Raw genomic sequence first — 16,493 nt, 5'->3', positions numbered from 1 at the left:
AATGCTCGACTGCTAATGATAAAGTTGATGGTTCAAACCCACCAGCTGCTCTGCGAGAGAAAGATGTGACAGTCTGCTTCCATGAAGATTACAGCCTTAGGAACCCTATGGGGCAGTTCTACTCTGTCCTACAGGGTTGCTATGAGTCAGAATTTGACTTCATGGCAATGGCTTTTAAATGGATAGATTTATAAATATCAAATTGGAAGTCACTGCATAAAGGGGATATTTGAAGCAAAATCGACTAGAGCAGAATTTCTTTGGAAAACAACTAGTAACTCTTCTCCAAATTGGCCATATTAAGCCATTAGTTTTGTTGAACTGAGTAAAGGAGTATTGGGTGATTCTGACAGTTTAACTCATTGTTTTCTTGCTTGATAAATAATTTAAATGTATGTTCATAATACAATAGTTCTATAGTCTAGACCAATATACAGAATTGAGACACAACACTGAAAAAGCACTCAGATGAAATATTAGTGAGAATTTGGACCTCTGGATCAATGTACATGGGGCAGTGGTGGTCCACGGTAGAATTCTCTCCTTCCGTGTGGGAGGCCCAGGTTCAATTCCTAGCCAATGCACCTCGTGCACAGCCACCACCCATCTGTCAGTGGAGGCTTACATGTTGCTAAGATGGTGAACAAGTTTCAGTGGAGCTCCAGACTGAGACAGATTACAAAGAAATGCCTGGCAATGCACTTGTGAAAATCAGTCAGTAAAAACCCCGTGGATCACAATGGCCCGATCCATGATCCATAATGAGGATGGTGCAGGACTGGGTAGCATTTGCTTCCCTTGTGTGTGATGTCACCACAAGGCAGACAGCTAACAACAAAAACAACAAATTACAGTTGTACAGTTGCACAGTTGCTTTTGTTAACAAAACCTAAATCCATGGTAGATTTAAAAAACCAAACCAAACCCACTGCCGTGGAGTCAATTCTGACTCATAGCTACCCTATAGGACAGAGTAGAACTGCCCCATAGTGTTTCCAAGGAGCGCCTGGTGGATTCGAACTGCCGACCTTTTGGTTAGCAGCTGTAGCACTTAACCACTACACCACCAGGGTTTCCCCATGGTGGATACTCAATAAATATTCATTGACCCAATGGATGAAATCCTATTTTATCTTGTATACGGGCTCTTTGCTTGCTGTTGCAGATATTTATGAGACAGATATATTGCAGTTGAAACTTGTGTGAATTGTTTATACTCTACCTATACCCTTGCCCAAGCTTCAGAAGCAGCAAGAACACCCCTGCTTACTCAGAGCTTGCTAAGCCACCGTCAGAGGAGCCTGGGTGTGGTAGAGAAAGCACAGGTTTTGCACTGTCTTTGCACGCTAGTGCTGGCCCTAGGAGGTCTCAGAAAGTTATTTGTTTGCCTCTCAAAACCTTAGTTTTTTCAACTGAAAATGGTAATACTAGTATCTGACCTACAAGAATCAAAAGAAAGAACATTTGAAAAAGTACTTCAACACTATGAGGTGAGGAAATTTTGTGGAATTACTTCATAGAGCTAGCAGTTTTGTGGTAAAAAACAAAAACGAGATGACAAAGTACAGAGGATTTTTAAAAATTAAGACAATGGCACAGTAAATCTATGAAGAAGAAATAATTGACTGTAACAACCTGGTTGTATTAAATACTCAGGGATAACCTATGAGGCAAAGAAGCACACGTATAAAAGTGCCAAATTTACAAAGTAGCTCCTGTGGGGGAGACAAGATCATTCAAAAAAAAAAGGTACCACAAATAGATACCTCTGCCCTGAATAAAGCAGTTCAAAGGCTTTGTTGATTTTTTAAAAGCTAAAACTTGGGTTATCAGCTGGTCCAGGTCAAATTTCCTTCTCAGGAAATCAGTCGCTAGTTTGGGGATATCATCTCTGCTTTTTCAACCCATAAAGAAGCACATATTTTCTCTTTAGATTTAATTAAATAATCATTATATTGCATTATTTTGTATTTTATATGTTATTTATCTTTATATTTTGTTATATTTGCCACCACTTGTCTGCAGGGGTGTAGTGTGGATAACAAGTGCCTGGAGCAATCTCTAAATTGCGCCCCCATCCCAATTTCAAGATTAATAGATGCTGATAGCAGTGAGGCATCAGCAGAAATGCCTTCTCCCCTCTTGTCAGGCTCCCTCAGCCAGGTGCCTTTTATATTGCTGGGGCCTTGGAATGTCATTCTGTACCTCGTCGGGAGCCCCCTTGGACTTGTGCCCAGATACAAGTGTCCCCTCTGCCCTGCCCCTTCACTAAGCCTCTGCTTTTCTGTCAGTTTGTGGTACGGTGGTAGCTTGCAGGTTGCTATGATGCTGGAAGCCATACCACCAGTATTTCAAATACTAGCAAGGTCACCCATGGTGGACAGTTTTCAGTGGAGCTTTCAGACTAAAGCAGACTAGGAAGAAAGGCCTGGTAATCTACATCCCAAAATTAGCCACTGAAAATCTTATGTTATATGTAAGATTACCCCGAGTCAGAGCCAACTTGATGGCAGGTAACAACACAAATAATCTTCACATTTTATTATCTTATGTTTGCCCTGTCTCTCTCTTCTGTATCATAACTTATTTCCCTTATTAGATCATCCCCAGCAGTATGCAAACAAGCTGTATTTCTCTCATCTTAAGAAACCAAAGCCAAAAAAAAAATTTTTTCTTGACTCCCACATCTCCCTGCAGCTGCCCCACGTATATCTCTGATCCTTTTACAATAAAAGCTCTTTAGAGAAAGAATTGTGTCCAATTCACTATTTCTGGATTCACTGCTTCTTTCCTTTCATTCTTTCTGGAGCCAACTCTGATTTGGCTTCTGCCCCCAGCACTCTGCTGCGTCAGCTGTTGTCAAGGCCACATATGACTTCATCTTGACACATACAATGGCAAAATCTTAGTCCTGTCTTACATGAACTATCAGTAAGATTTGATATAGCCAATGGCTCCCTTTGTCTCCAATGCTTTGTTCACTTAGCTTCTAGACACTACTTTGTTATTGTTTTCCACCTACCTCACTGGTCACTTCTTCAGGGACCTTTGCCGGATCCTCTAGATTTTCCAGACCACTAAGCTTGGTGTATCCTAGGGCTTGATCCTCAGACCTCTTCTCTTCTATATCTTCAATCATTTCCAAGGTGATCTCTCTGGTCTCCTGGCTTCAAATATACTTTGCTTACAACTCTTAAATTTACATCTCAAGCCCAGACCTCTACCTGAGCTACATACTCATATATCTAGTTGCCTTCTGTCTATCCAACATCCCCACTTAGATAGCTGGTAGGCATACCAAACTTAACCTGCCCCAAACCGCTCCTAATTTCCATCTTCTACACCCTGGCCTCCACCTGTCTTCCTACAGTCTTCCTGCCTCTGTAAGTGATGGCTTTGTCATTGCACTTACTCAGGCCTAAAACCTTGGATTTTATTCTTTCTCTTATCTTTCAAATATTCCAGCAAACCCTGTTGGCGCTATGCTCAAAACATATCTCAGATCTGACCACTTCTCACCACCAGCATCACACATCAAAGCCACCATAATCTTCTTCCTCCATCATTAGAGTAGTTTCTTAAACAGTCTTTCTACTTTTGCCCTTTTCCCCACATAGAATGTTCTCCGCAGAGCAGCCAGAGCGAGACTGTGAAAACAGAAGTCAGACCAGGTCACGCCTTTCTCAAAACTGCCTAATGGCTTCCTTTGTTACTCAGAATAAAACCCAAAGACCTTACAATGGCCCAGGAGACCCCACGTCTGACCTGGTCTGTTACCTACCCACGGACCCCAGATGCTGCTACTCTCACTAGGTTCCAGCAACACTGGCCTCCTTGCTATTCCTCTGACACGCCAAGCACTCCACCTCAAGGATTTTGTATTTGCAATGCCCTCTGCCTGTAATACTCTTTTCCAAATTTTCTGCATAGCCGATTTCCTTCATATTTTTGCTCAAATGTCATCTTACCAGAGTGGCCCTTCCTGAACTTTATAAAGCAGCATTCCTTCTCATTCTCACACATACCCGTGTCCCCCTGGCACTATCTATCATCCTTACTGTTTTATTTTTATCCTTTGCACTTGTCTCCATGTGACATGCAATGCCTTCACCTGAGTCTTGATTGTCAGCCTCTCCACAATAAAATGAGAGAGCTCTCAGTTCCTGAGTTCAGAGACGTGGTCTCTTTTGCTTCTGCTATATTGCCGGCCCCTGAAATGGTGTCTAGTACTTAATACTCACTTGATAACTATTTATTGAATAACCAAATTTTACTTGTAGTATCCCCCAAAGAATCCTGTAATCTCCCTGTATCACACAAGTAGTCAAAATGAGGGGGTTCATTTTATATCTCTTACTGTTTCATGCCTAAATTCAAATCTTATTTCCTCTGAGGAGCCTTCTCTAGTGAACCTCATTCATACCGACCAGCCTCTCACCTTAGAGCCCCAGATAAAGTTGTGGGAAGATCCCATGAACCAGCTTTTTGCCCCGACTCTCAATTTAGGAACTGTGGGAGAGAAGTATTTAATAGTTTCAAATCTCAGTTTTATCATACATGGCTACTCTGAGAAATAAAATAACTAACACATTTCTATAGAGTTTTTAACATACAAACTGGTAAACCAGTTGCTGTGAAGTCAGTCCTGACTCATGACAGCCTCGTGTGGGTAAGAGTAGAACTGTGCTCCACAGGGTTTTCAATGGCTGATTTTTCAGAAGTTGATTGCCAGGACTTTCTTCTGAGGCACCTCTGGGTGGACTTGAAACTCCAACCTTTTGGTTAGCAGCCCAGTACCTTAAATGTTTACACCACCCCAGAACTCCTTTTAACATATAAAAAGTGCTAAATCGCCCCCTTTTATGATTTGTTTCGTAATATCTCTTGCTTACATTTATTTTTATAGTGTTTCCTTTATATTTGGAAGTCGTATTCTTCTCTAAGTCCAGAACAGTCATCTCATACTCCTTATTATAGTCCTGGTAAGTACTTGACTGATTAATATTCTCTTATGTAGTACAAGACCAACTCTAATACTGAAAGTGTTTCCAAAGTGCCTAGCACAATTCTATAAGAAGGCACTAGAAAATGAGACCGCATGGAGGAGAAAAATAAAAGGTCTCACTGTGCTGCCTCCATGGGGAGAGTGGCTCCCTTCTCTACCCTCTCCACAAGTGGTTCTGTCTTTACTGCATTCTCAGTCATTCCAGTGTGAATCTGAACTGTCTCTACAAAATGAAACAATCCTTTTTTTGATTATTTGTTTATTTTGGGTGTGGGTTCTGGATTTTTGCTGATGCAACTGTGAATTGGACAAATTTCATTTTCCATACCCATACTTGTTGAAAAGAATAGCGGATGAAATCAGAACTTCCTGTCACATAAAATCATCCGAAATAGGGACAGTGCCCCTAATCAGCCTGAACCAAAACTCTGGGAAACTTGAGTTGCAGATGCTAATATTAAAAATACGTTGACCAGTATTAACCCTAAATCAAGGTGGCAGGTGGTGATTATATTATTGCGATCACAATCTCATCACTTCAGATGCATCCTTGGATGAAAGACCTTTAAAGGAAGTGTGATGAGACAACAGACTTCTCTCACTTGCCAAAGCACACCCGGAGTTAAAGCTACCGCCTGCTGGTCCAGAGACTCTGCCTTCCTTACCTCCAGAAACACATCCTTTCCACGTGCGCCCAGTGAAGAGCAGCATGGGGTCCTAGGTGAGCATCTTGGCTGATGGAGGGGCGCCTACCACCACACTGGCCCCATAGCTCATATGGCAGAACGTGAGGGCATCAGCCTTAGTTCAAAATGAAGGAGAAAGTTTGTCCCTTATGTGTCTTATAATATCTCTTGGGCTTAGAAATGACCTGAGTACTATGGTAGTTCTAGCATTTAGCTCAGTTTCCAAGGTCTGAATTAGCTTCATGACTTGGTCATACCTTCTTTTCCTAGTTGCTTTTTAAAATTTTCAACACAACCTTAGTGTATAATTAAACTCCTATGCACCTTTGCCCTTTAAGGAGGAAAGCAGAATTAATGTGGTCACTGTTCATGGCATTTTCAGTGTGTTTTTTTTATTTATAAAGCACAGCAGGCAATTCCTGTGATATTTTTAGAACAATATCACCACTTCAGATAAGCCATGGGAAGTCATTTGAACTAAATTAAATTGAGTTAACTATACTAAATCAACCAACCTACCTTTTTTTTTTTTTTTAAATCTAGTTTGAAAATCAAATACTACAGTCTGGGACAAAAGAGTCCCTTTTCTTGGTGTCTGCTGGCAGAGATTGAGACTAATACCACATTTTCTGGGCATCATTCATCCATTTATTTATTCATTATTTCTTTAATATTTGTTTTGGGTTTAGACTATAGAAGTAGATGTTGGCATTTTTCAGAGATCAGTGTTCATCAAAGTATCACCTTAAAATCAATTGACACTAATATATACTCAGTATTGCATATGGACTGCATTAACACACAACCCAGAATGCTATTTGTTGCTATGGAATAGTTCTATGAAAGGGATATGGCAATGATGCTAAATTAAGTTACCCAAAACTTTAAAGTGAATTTCATCTACTATTCAATTGTAAGCAAAATTGTCTTTATATTATTTTTCTAAATTGAGGTCTAGTGCTGCTGGCCTCCAGAACAAGAAATGTTTCAGAAATTTGAAGGCTCATATTCTAAGGGAGTTCAGGTGAGGAAAAACAAAGCTCAAGTGGAAAGAGTGAGAAGATGAATAGATCATGGATTTTGGGGATGAGACTGTCACATTTGGAATTGTCCTTATACATAAACACACACACACACCCTTCTCATTCTTATCTCTCCTAGAGAGAAGAGTGATGTTTGGCTTGCTAAAGTTTAAGACATGCCATTACCTTTTCCAAGAAACATGCATATTCAAGTAAGATAACTTCTAGATAAATGGGCTGACTTCTTTGCCCTCAAGTCACATGAGAGTGGTGTGATATGATGTTTAATTTTGGTCAGGTAGACTTTCTCTTAAGCTTTTGGCTTTTCAGGCAAAATTGCCTTGTGGTAACCAGTTTTTGCCTGGGTAACAGGTATTTCCTTAGCTGATTGTTAATAAGGCCATAGAGAATGAGTTTCTCTTGATCATATTTAAGAGTTTGGGCAATTTTGTGGCTCCCTGAATCTGAACTCTTACCGTGGTTTCAAGATGCCCAATAATTTCAAAAGCATGCCCCACAGTGTTACCCATCATTTCTGACAACACCTCACTGATGGGCTTGGTGTAGTCCTGGGGACTGATGCACTCAGTGGCTCCTACAGTCATGGCCTTTTAAAATTTGTCTTTGCTGATGTCAATCCCAATGATCCTAGATGCACCAGCTGATTTACACCCCAGGATGACTGAAAGGCCAACTCCTCCCAGGCCAAAGACAACACAGGTAGAGCCAGGGGTGACCTATGGAGAGAAAAGTTCATGTAAATGCTGGAAGAAGCATCAGAAAGGGAAACCCACAAATTATCTGTAATATTAAACCAAAAAAAAACAAAAAATGGTTGCTGTTGAGTCGTCTCTGACCTATGTGCGTCAGAGTAGAGCTGTGCACCACAGGATTTTGAACAGCTGGTTTTTCAGAAAAAGATAACCAGGCCTTTCATCCACACCATCTCTGGGTGGATTGAACTTCCAACCTTTTGGTTTGTAGCCAAATACTTAACCATTGTGCCACCAGGGATCTTTTAACCATTTGCACCATATTTCTAATATTGTTATTAGTTATTAGTTGCTGTTGAGTCGATTCCGACTCACGGTGATCCCATGTATTACAGAGTAGAACTGCTCCATAGGATTTTCTTGGCTGTAACCTTAAAGGAAACAAACTCCAGGGCTTTTTCTTCCTCAGTACCACAAGCCGTTTGCACCACCTAAAGACTTTTTTTCTAATTTTGTTGTCATTAGTTGCCGTGGAGTCCAAAACTCTTAGCCACCCAATGTGACAGAGTAGAACTGCCCCATAAAGTTTTCTAGGCTGTAATCTTTACAGGAGCAGATTACCAGGTGTTTCTCTCTTGGAGACACTGGTAAGTTCTAACTGCCAACCTTTTGGTTAGCAACCGAATCCTTAACCCTGTGCCACCAGGGATCCTTTCTCTAATATCGTTGCTGTTGTTGTGTGTGTCTAGTTGATTCTGACTCATAGCATCCCTATAAGACACAGTAGAACTGCTCATAGGGTTACCTAGGCTGTAATCTTTATGAAAGGAGCCCTGGTTGTTAATTGCTCAGCTGCTAAGTGAAAGGCTGGCAGTTCAAATCCCCCAGCCGCTCTGCGGGAGAAAGATGTGGTAGTCGGCTTCCGTAAAGTTTACAGCCTTGGAAACCCTATGGGGCAGTTCTACTCTGTCCTATAGGGTCGTTAAGAGTCGGAATCAACTCGATGGCAAAGGGTTTGGGTTTTTTTGTGATAGACAGGTTTGCTCTTGCATGTAAATCTGCTAGTGCCATCAGCCAGTACTCCACAACCAGTAACACCATTTGTTGCATTAAAACCACATATTAGTTAATTTAATTCAGAAAGGAACAAATGAAATGGCATCAGAGTAAAAATGACTAAAACATACTTGCTCCTAATGCAAAGGTCACCATCTCGGCTGTGGCAAGCATTGCATTCTCCACACTGTGAAAGAAAGAGAGGGATGACTTTGTCACCTAGGGAAAAAACATGGTACAAAACACTGCTCACTAACATTAAAATGTTAAATAAATAAATGTTAATTAAAACCATATTTCTTGCAAGAATTTCTTAAAAGTACACTAAGGTTTATAAGCACCATAAGGCTTGGGTGCTAAAAGCTGAGATTTTGCCAAATTAAACTTCACTCTTTACAACCCATTCTCTTTGTATCCTTTTATCCCCCTAAATTGTGGAGCTTGCTTTCTACCCTGAAACATAGGGGGTTGCCATGAGTTGAAGTTGACTAAGTGTCAGCTAAAAAATTGCCATAAAGTTCTTTCTTTCTGTTGTTGCTGTTGTTGTTTGTTGCCATCAAATCAATGTCGAATCATGGTGACCCCAAGTGTTACGGAGTAAAACTGTGCCATAGGATTTTCTTGGCTGTAATCTTAATGGAAATAGATCATCAGGACTTTATTCCGTGGTACCACTGAGTAGCTTCAAACAGACAACCTGTGCTATTTCCTTTAAGAATAATCAAAACCCAACTTATTTCAAATTTGACACTTAATTGACATCACATACCTGGCTTCACAGTAGTGACTCCTTTTCCAATACTCTCCACAACCCCATTTGCTTCATGTCTCACAATCCCTGGAAACTTAGACTCCATCGCTCCTTTCATCACATGGTCATCTGTGCGACAGATTCCTGTGGCCAAAATCTCTATTTAAAGACGAGAACATTGGATTCACCAGTAAACTGGTTATTTTACAGTGGGGAGGATATTTAATTTACTCTTGAAGAGATTATAATTATTTATTCAATATGGTTGCCTAACATAATTGTGATGACCCTTAGAAAATTCTGAGACTACTTTGGCAGTTACCAGTGATGACAGGGGGAGGGAGGAAAAATTGCTAACTGGATAGAAGACACATGTTAATATTGATGAAGGGAAAGGCTATACACAATATGAGGGAAGTCAGCAAAACATGACCAAGGCAAAAGAGGACACTGAGAGAATGTGAGAACAAAAGGCAACAATAGTAATTACTATAGCATAGACAATCCTGCAACAATAGTACTAACAAAAATAATTTACGAACAGATACATAGGTATGCCAAGAGGTATGAGAGGCTGTAAGAAAACACACCTACCTGCAAGTATAGATCCGGTGGTGGATATTTCTACATACATAACTGTAGGTGCTGCTTATATAGACAACAGAGTACAAAAGGACCACAGTAAGGAACACTTCTTAAATATAACCAAACACCTCTAGGAATGAAGTTGTTAGGCTCATAGGTGAAGGGCCATAGACTAGGGGGACATCTACGTCAATTGGCACAATATAGCTCATAAAGACAAAGTTTTGCATCCTACTTTGGTAAGTAGTGCCTGGGGTCTTAAAATCTTGCAAGTGGCCATCTAAGATACAATTAATGGTCTCTTCTTGTCTGAAGCAAAAGAGTAAAGAAAACCAAAGACTCAAGGAAGCAATTAGTCCAAAGGACTAATGGGCCACATGAAGCACAGCCTACACAACCCAGAGACCAGAAGAACTAGATGGTGCCCAGTTACCACTATGAACTGCTCTGACTTGGATTGCAACAGAGGGTCCCAGACAAAGTGGGAGATAAACTGTAGAACAAAAATCAAATTAAAAAAAAGATCAGACTTACTGGTCTGACAGAGATTGGAGGAACCCCTGAGACTATGGCCCTAAGATACCCTTCAGAACTGGAACTGAAGCCTTTCCTAGAGATCACTTTTCAGCCAAACTACAGACAGATTCATAAAATAAACAATAACACCTGAGAGGAACATGCTCCTTACAACAATCAATTATACATCAAAAGTGCAACATTTGCCAAAAGCAAAGATGTGAAGGCAGGGAGGGGTAGAAAATCACAATGAAAGGAAATGGGGAACCTAGGGTGAAAATGGAGAGACTGCCAACACACTGTGGAGAATGAAACCAATGTTATGGAACACTTTATGTACAAACTATCAGGTGGGAAACTAATTTTCTCTGTAAACTTTCACCTAATGCACAATTAAAAAAAAAAAATTACAGCCAAGGGGGAAAAAAAGAAAGAAAATTCTGAGCCTAATATCAGCCATCAGACAAGATCTCTGTCTTCAAAGCACTAACGACATTGCTGTCTCTGGCCCTACTTTGAGCCTTAGTAGTTTGTTGTAGAAAATTTGTGCTCTTTTGTGGGAACCAGAATGCGGATGTTACCATGTGACTGGCAAAGGAGTCACTAGCCCTCTTGTGTGCAAGGAGATAAGTGAGGAACAAAATCTTACTATTACTGTTCAGGTAACAGGAGAAGATCAGAGAAAGATTGTCAGCAACACTTACTCACCAACCTGTTGTCCAAACCAGAAGATTTTAAAAGAAGTCATTAGTCATGGTTACTAACATTTTTTTTTTATCAGACACTGTGTCAATAAAAATTCAACAAAAGAAAGCTTTAATGGGGTGAATAGATCATTGCTTTTTAATGGATAGTTAAGATTGATTTCAAATACAGTATGGCCAGATCCTTTACAATAGACAAGAACCAGTAAGAGAATTAATATCCAAAATTTGTGAATTGTCTCTTTATTTAAGAATCCAACATCACAATAATTCTATACTCAGTGTAGCCTTGATCACATATTAGGCTTATGCGCTCTAAGTCTCATTACCTTAATGTGAACTTCTTTAGCCTTTGGTGGGACAAATTCTATTTCCTCGATGGAAAAGGATTTCTTCTATTGCCATAGTACAGCTGCTTTTCATTTAATAACCTAAGAAATTGTTGAGAGTTTTAATGGAGTCCTAGTTATGTGTTTATAAAAAACAAACAAAAACAGTTGTATTGAGCTGATTCTGACTCATGGTGATCCCATGTGTGCAGGGTAGAACTGCACTCCACAGGATTTTCAAGTTTGTGAACTTTCAAAAGCAGATCAACAGGCCTTTTGTCTGAGGTGCCTCTGGTTGGGCTGAACTGTCAACCTTTCAGTTAGTAGCTGAGTCCTTAACTGTTTGCACCACCCAGGGACTCTTTCACAAATACAGGCTCTTAAATAATATAAATATGGACAGAAGATCACATATAATATTCTAATTTGCCCAAAATGATTTTCGATTAACTCTGGAATTATAATCTTTAGAGATCGTCTTGAGTATATCTTTGTTTCATATATAAGAGATGTAGTCCAAAGGGCGTAATTGATTGATTCTTGGTCACATAGCACACAAGAAGCAGGGCTGGGCCAGATATGAAGTACTTTCTTTCCAACCCATTGCTTTTTTTTTTTTTAATTGTGTTTTAGGTGAAAGTTTACAGCTCAAGTAATTTCTCATATAAAAACTTATACACATATTGCTATGTGACACTAGTTGCAATCCCTATGATGTGACAGCACACTTCCCTTTTCCACCCCAGGTTTCTCATGTCCATCCAACCAGTTCTTGTCTTTTCTGCCTTCTAATCTTGCCTCTGGACAGGAGCCACCCATTTAGTCTCATGTATCTGCTTGAACCAAGAAGCATGCTCCTCACGAGTATTATTTTATGTTTTACAGTCCAGTCTAATCTTTGTCTGAAGAGTGGGCTTCAGGAATGCTTTTCATTCTGGGTTAACGGAGTGTCTGGGGCCATGGCTTTGGGAGTTCCTCAGTCTTAGTCAGACCATTAAACCTGGTCTTTTTATTAAATTTGAGTCCTGCATCCCACTTTTCTCCTGCTCCATCAAGGACTTTCTGTTGTGTTCCCTGTCAGGGCAGTCTTTGGTGGTAGCTGGGTGCCATCTAGTTCTTCTGGTCTCAGGCTGATGGATTCTCTGGTTTACGTGGCCCTTTTGTCTCTTGGGCTAATATTTTCCTTGTGTCTTTGGTGCTCTTCATTCTCCTTTGCTCCAGGTAGGTTGGGACTAATTGATGAATCTTAGTCGCGTACAAGCTGTTTAAGACCCCAGATGCCACTCACCAACAGCTTGTTGCTTTTTGCTGGCATTCATATAATATTCCACCAGACTAGGTTCTTTTATTGAAATGTCAAATATATTATCCTGTTACCTATACATCACTTATTCACAGAAGACAAATTTATTTAAAAAAAAAAAAGTGCTGTTGTTTGTTTTTTTTTTTTTCCGCAAGGATTTATGCAGGTATTTAACTGCTATATGATCATGTAGAAATGGTGAAGAAATTAGAAAACTAAGATGGTTAGAGATGAAGGGAGCCGTGAATGTGATGAAGTATATTGACTGTGAGTTCCTGGATGACTCAAGCTGCACCTTTGGGTCTCGGTACACTTTTTACACCTAGCCCAGGGTTTTTGCATCTGGGAGATCTTGATAGTTATGAAAGTCAAAGCTTCTCATCTTATAGAAACAGATATTAAGGTGCAAAGATACACAGTGACTTGTCTCCAGCCATTCAACTGGTTTTGCCAGAGAGTTATTCAGTTAAATGCTTTTGCTAAAATTATCAAAGTCTAAAATTGATAGAGAAAGAGACTCTTATCACCTTCCCATTCCCAAATATGTCTAGGATTTATATAAAATATTTTAATCAATTTGTTCAGATGTAAAATGAGTAGCCCCTCATCTTATCTTTTCACCTAATTTAATACTCTTAGAGGAATTTTAGATGGTCACATGTCTCTTTTGCAAAGAGAGTGAATAATATGCTAGAAAGAGATGATTGGCTGAAAGCCATAAGTAACTTAATTTAATAACCACCTCTTGCCCCTCTAAGAAAAATATCATTGATCACACTGTAATGCAGCCCAATGTTGAAGTTAGGAACCTCATACCATATTTCCAAATAAATTCCACTGTTAACAGCAGGAAAAATTTTTCCCATGGCTGGGACTGGGACCCTAGTCTCCCACTGAACTACTGAGGTGATGCTACCATGACAATTGAAAGTCTTGTTATGAAAACATTTTTGCTTACCAGACCAAATGCCCAGCCATCCTAAATTAAATGATTAACAATGTCAGCATAAGCCATATTTTTCTATTTTCCTCCAATGTCTAACTAAAAAATATTCCAGATGCTGTTTTCAATTTAATCTTGTTTTTATTGGCACTTTCTGAAATGCTATGCCCAAAGTTTACCCCAGTGTGTATCTACTAAATAGGCACTTCATTTCTCCAGAAATATCCCCAAGTAATTAAATTATTTGAAGTTCTGAAAATCAATCCCACATTATTAGATCATGGTAATGAAGAGCCAGAAATGTTCTGTTTACTTTTGCAGCCAGTGCTTATCTTGTCTTTCTCTTGGTCCTATATTTCAGCAAACAAACTTTTCTGCCTGATGTTTGGCTCACGCTGCTGTAAGTAAGTGTCTTGTGCCTTCAGATAAACAGTTTGGCCCAAAAGTCCTGCCTCCAACAGTAATGACTGACAGCCTTTGAAACATTCCAACGGTCCACAAGCCTCACCTTTTGAAGATTAAGTTGTGAAAAGAAAATACAGAAACTCTTATGATCAAGCCAAAGTAGGGATCTGACAAAGACAGGGTAATCGAACCTATTGAAAAGGGTTTGAAGCATTCCTACCCACGTTATATTTGAGGATATGCGAACAAGTCAGGCTAGTTCCATTCAACACGACTCATTAAAAATGTATCGTGTGCTCCTTAAGAGCAAGCCACTCTGCTGGGCACAGCTGATTTTAGGAATGTGCATGTAGATTTGTATTTATGCTCTACTTCATTGAACAAAAACTTGAGATGGTTTTTGGAAATCATACAATTAAACATAGATGAAAAATAAGGCCAACAAAATGTAAACAAATTAGTAAAAAAGGTCGTTATGGCAAGGGACATATAGAGAACAAAGATATGGAAGACTGTGATTTCAAGGCACTTTGGGGATAGAAAGATGTATAAAGCTTGTCCCTGAACATAGAGATTATGATCAGACCCCAAATCACCACCATCCACAGTGTTATGTGGTTGTGTAATCTGTGCACTGCATAAGGTGCCAGTTTAAGGGCTGAAAAACCCATTCTATTGTCATTGAGTTGATTCCCACTCAGAGGCTAAAAGGAAACAGAAATCCTGCTTGCATACTGGCTCTCTCATTCCAAAGAGCTTTCATTTACTTGAGCAAATGCTCAGCTCTTCTGAAATAGCTATTTAACAACCGTAGGCCACTATTAATGAGCCTGAATGGTGTAGTGATGAAAGTGCTTGGATGCTAACCAAAATTTTGGCAGTTCGAAACCACCGGCAGATCCACAAGTGAAAGATGTCGTAGTCTGCTTTCCTAAAGGTTTATTAGCCTTGAAAATCCTATGGGGCAATTTTACTCTGTCCTATAGTGTTGCTATGAGTTGGAATTGACTTGACAGCAATGGGACAAGCTACTATTGCTTAATATAAGAAGCAATGGCACTGGCATCTCCTGAATCTACTGACTGTGTTGAGGAAGAGTATTCAAGACAGATTTTTGTTTTGTTGCTGTTTAGTCAAGGGCACACTGGCACACTGGTACTGCCAATAAACTCACTCTATACAAAGGAGACTTCACTTTTGTGGGGTGAGCTAGTGATGCAGGTTTTCTAAATCCCTAGACAAAGCTGTTCAGATTATGAAATCCAGAACCTGGAGAACAACCAACACAGATAAGAAATTTCCAAGTGCTTAATTTTCAGACAACAGATGTGAACAAAACTGTTTTCGAAAAGCTGGTATGAACTTTGCCCCAAATATTTCTCTCAATTTAATAAAATAAATGTTGTAGGTTCAACTTAAAATATTCTGAAGCCTAATTCAGAATGAGTTATTAGAATTAGTAAAGATTTATTAATCTTATTGGAGTCCTTGTGTGGTGCAAATGGTCAACAAGCTCAGCTGCTAACCAAAAGGTTGGAGGCTGAAGCCCACCCAGAGGTGCCTTAGAAGAAAGGCCTGGTGATCTACTACTGAAAAGCCAGTCATTGTATACCCTATGGAGCACAATGCTAGTCTGGCACACATGAGGTCACCCTCAGTCGAAATCCACTGGAGGGCAACTTTTTTATTTCATTAAAAAAATTCAAACCTGTTGCTGTCAAGTCGATTCCAACTCATAGTAACCTCATAGGACAGAGTGGAACTGCTCCGAGGGGTTTCAAAGTCTGTAAGTCATTATGGAAGCAGGTTGCCACATCTTTCTCCTACAGAGTGGCTGGTGAGTTCGAACCACCGACCTTTCAGTTAGCAGCTGAGAGCTTAACCATTGCACCACCAGGGCTTCCCCACTAGGTAAAAGCATTTAGCACTTGTGATAGTTAAGGCTGTGTATCAACTTGTCTGGGCCATGATTCTCGGTGGTTTGGCAGTTACGATGTAGTTTGGCAGCGGTATAATGATGTGATCACCTCCATGACGAGATTTGATATAATGTGATAACCTCCATGATGGGATCTGCTGTGAGTAGCCAATCAACTGAAAGGGAGTTTTCTTGGGGGTGTGGTCTGCATGGAATATAAGTGGCCACTATGGCAAGTCTCGTGGGTTTTTGCTTGTTCTGAATCCTGCAGCTGGTTCCTGTTAGTCTGGCCTCCAGTATGACCTTTTGGGACTTGAGTTAGCAGCTTACCTTTAGTCTTGCCTGCTAATCTTGGAATTCATCAATTCCAGCCTGTGAGCAAGAGCTCTGCTTTCTGACCTACTGATCTTGGGTTCGACAGTCCCTATGGCTACATGAATCAGGAGCCTCTATCTTGACCCATGAACTTGAGTCGTTCCAATCTCTACAACCATATGTACCATTTCCTTGATATAAATATGTATATATATATATATATATATATGTATGCACTTTAC

General features: G+C 40.0%; 1 pseudogene; it reads right to left on the bottom strand.

Moving 5' to 3' along the window:
* Positions 1 to 1,408: 1,408 nt before the first annotated feature.
* On the bottom strand, positions 1,409 to 13,824 carry LOC126077541 (all-trans-retinol dehydrogenase [NAD(+)] ADH7-like; annotated as a pseudogene).
* Between the last annotated feature and the right edge of the window lie 2,669 nt (positions 13,825 to 16,493).

Source organism: Elephas maximus, chromosome 5, assembly GCF_024166365.1.
Source record: "Elephas maximus indicus isolate mEleMax1 chromosome 5, mEleMax1 primary haplotype, whole genome shotgun sequence".
Taxonomy (NCBI): Eukaryota; Metazoa; Chordata; class Mammalia; order Proboscidea; family Elephantidae; genus Elephas; species Elephas maximus.
The sequence above is the reverse complement of the archived record's forward strand: the minus strand, read 5'-3'. Positions and strand labels throughout refer to the sequence as shown.